Source organism: Gracilinanus agilis, unplaced genomic scaffold (genome assembly GCF_016433145.1).
Source record: "Gracilinanus agilis isolate LMUSP501 unplaced genomic scaffold, AgileGrace unplaced_scaffold37833, whole genome shotgun sequence".
In the NCBI taxonomy this organism is placed as follows: Eukaryota; Metazoa; Chordata; class Mammalia; order Didelphimorphia; family Didelphidae; genus Gracilinanus; species Gracilinanus agilis.
In genome coordinates, this window is record NW_025371171.1 from 5,584 (window position 1) to 8,440 (window position 2,857).

General features: G+C 48.1%; 1 pseudogene; it reads left to right on the top strand.

Moving 5' to 3' along the window:
• Nucleotides 1-1,665: 1,665 nt before the first annotated feature.
• Nucleotides 1,666-2,218, top strand: LOC123255024 (annotated as a pseudogene).
• Nucleotides 2,219-2,857: the final 639 nt, after the last annotated feature.

Here is a 2,857-nt window from a genome sequence, read left to right on the forward strand (position 1 = left end):
TTTGGCTAATCAATTGGCTGAAAAATTTGACCTGGTCTGAAGGGGCTACCGTAGTGCACACAGTGTCCTGCTAATGTTTCCCTCTCTGGATCTCCTCTAGGGCTTCCTGCTCAGTGCTGACATGGCGGAGTGTGTTCTGCCTGCCACCGCCTGGAATCCCAGCACCCTGGCCCCTGTTCCCTCAGCCCCGGATCTTGCCTCCGAGTCTGGAGTCACAGAGCAGCAGCCCCAACCACGGACGCCACCATCCTCACCTGCCCAGGAGCCTGGTGCCAGCACCGACCCTGACATCCCGCACCCGGACCTGGCCCCTGTAGTCTTTTTTTGTCTCCGGCAAACCACCAGCCCTCGAAACTGGTGCATCAAGATGGTGTGTAATCCATATCCTTTGAGGATCATTTCCTCTTGGGCATTGATCCATCAACCCACCCTGGGCTTCCTCTAAACAGGTAGGAGCTGAGCTCTTTTCTGGTTTGGCCTCCTGGCTCTTGTCTTCTTGTTCTGGGTTCTGGAATGAGTAGCTGTCCTGGGCTGCAGCTTCACAGAACCAAGGAGGCAATGGGAGGAAGCAATAAGGAGGTGGGGAAAGAGTGAGGTTCTGGAGCAGGGTGGAAGATTGGTGGGAGAATCAGAGCTGACTCCAAGATTTAGAGTCTGGGAATGTGGGAGGCTGGTTGTGCCATTAAGGAATATAGAGAGGGCTAGGGAAGTGGTCTATGAAGGGCTCCATTTGAGAGAGGTTGAGTTTGAGCTGATGGTGGGATGTTTGAGATGATTCCAAGGCTAAGCATCTGGGAGACTGAGAAAGACTGAGTGACCTTCTATAGAAAAAGAGAAACTGGGGAGGAGAGCTGGGAGGGAAACGATGATTTGGCATGTCTTGAGTTTGAGATGCTAATGGGACATCAGGGGTGAATGTTTAGCTTTAAAATGCTGGTTTTCTGATTCCATGATTTTCTGCTTTTGTTGATTTTGCAATTCTATTAATTCCATGATTTGTGATTTTAAAATTCTGTTGACTTAATAACTTTCAGATTCTGTTGATTCCAGGATTTAATGTTTTAAAAAGTTCTCTCTATTTGATGATTTCCTGATTCTGATGATACAATTATTTCATGATGCAGTGATTTGGTGATTACTTGATTGGCTTCTGGTAGGGACCAAGGCTTCTAGGTATTATCTTCGTGACCCTATTTGGGGTTTTCCTGGCAATGATATTAGAGTAGTTTGACATGCATTAGATGTGTGACCCTGTACAAGTCACTTTACCCTATTTGCCTCAGTTTCTTTATCTCCAAAATGAGTTGGAGAAGGAAATGTCAAACCAATTCTGTATCTTTGCCAAAAAAACTAACCCAAATGGGGTCAGGAAGAGTTGGACCCAACTGAAAAACTTCTAGGTCAAGTGCTTGTTATATATGAAAGACTGGTTTTGGCCCTGGAAATACACAATGCCCACCCTCAAGGAGCTTGTGTCTAGGGGGAGAGGAGGATATAGAGCGCATTCAATGGATATGAACTCAGGTCCCCTGACTCAGATTTCATTGTGCTTTCCAAAGTGCTGTTCTGCTGCGTGGGATGTTCATATTGATAACAGTGTCTTCAGAAATATGGGTCTGGGAGGGTCCTTAGAACAGGGAAAACCCTTTCTTCCAGTTCTCCCTCATGGCACAAGATCAGAGTGAAAAGGAAAACCTCCTGCAGGAACTGAAACTTTGCTTCAGCATCTGTGTTGGGGAGAGTGGGGACCAGCTGACCCAGGCAGCCATGGTGGTGGAGCAGTTTGTAGGTCAAAGCCCAGGTACTCCGAAGCTCACTCTACTGTCAGATCTTTTGGAATCGGGAGAAACAAGAAGCTCAGAAGGCTGCGGTTCACCGGACAGTCTGTGAGGCCGAAGCCGAAGAGACTCTGGAAAAGGGACCGAAGCTGTGAGAATGAGTTAGGGAAAAAGAACTTGTCAGACCTTGGCAGCTTTGGCTCTGGGATCCCAAAACACCAATCTAGGGATTAAACATAAGCCAAGCATTGGCACCTATGGATTGGACTTCTGTTTGGGCCTGGGAAGGTCTAGGTTCAACATGGGGGACAAGAAGAGGGAGACATGCTGCATCAGGGCCAGTCTCAGACCTGGCAAAGAGGAAGCCATGTGCTGGCTCCAGCAGAAGGACCACGGCATGCATCATTCTCCCTGGCAAAGCAAGTCCTGTTTTCTATTAAAAGGTCAATAAAGCAATCACTGAAGTGTAAAAACAACACTCCCCCCCCCCCCCCCCAGAATGTCAAGGTTGGGAAGGCCTTTGGAACAGTGACTCTCAGGGCTGGGAGGGCTCTTAGAACAGGGAGTATCAGAGCCAGGAGGGGTTATTAAGTTAAGGAATGTTGGACTAAATCATTGTCTCAAACCATAATTCTTCCCCAGTCTGTAGTTTGTAGCCTTTTGCTCTTGTACACATTAACCACGTATTTGTTTCTTTTCACGTAGACTTATTTGCCCAGTGACTAAGTCCCCAGAACTCAGGGCAGCGAAATATAACTGGGGACCCTGCCAGCAGCCTGATGCAGTGGGTAGTTGAAGTCCTTGGGTGGGATGACCCTTACGAGCCTTCCAGTTGTGACTCTGAATTTCAGGTAGCAGTCTTGGGGGCAGACTTTTTGATCATAGAGGGCTTTCCTCCTTCAGGAGCATCCCCCTATTCTAGCTCTGAGTCCCAAGCAGGGTCTGGGATCTCTAGAGATTCTAAATTAGTCTGTGTCTGGGTTCCTGAAGTTGGGGGGAGGGGAGAGAGAGAGAGAGAGAGAGAGAGAGAGAGAGAGAGAGAGAGAGAGAGAAAGAGAGAGAGAGAGAGAGAGAGAGAG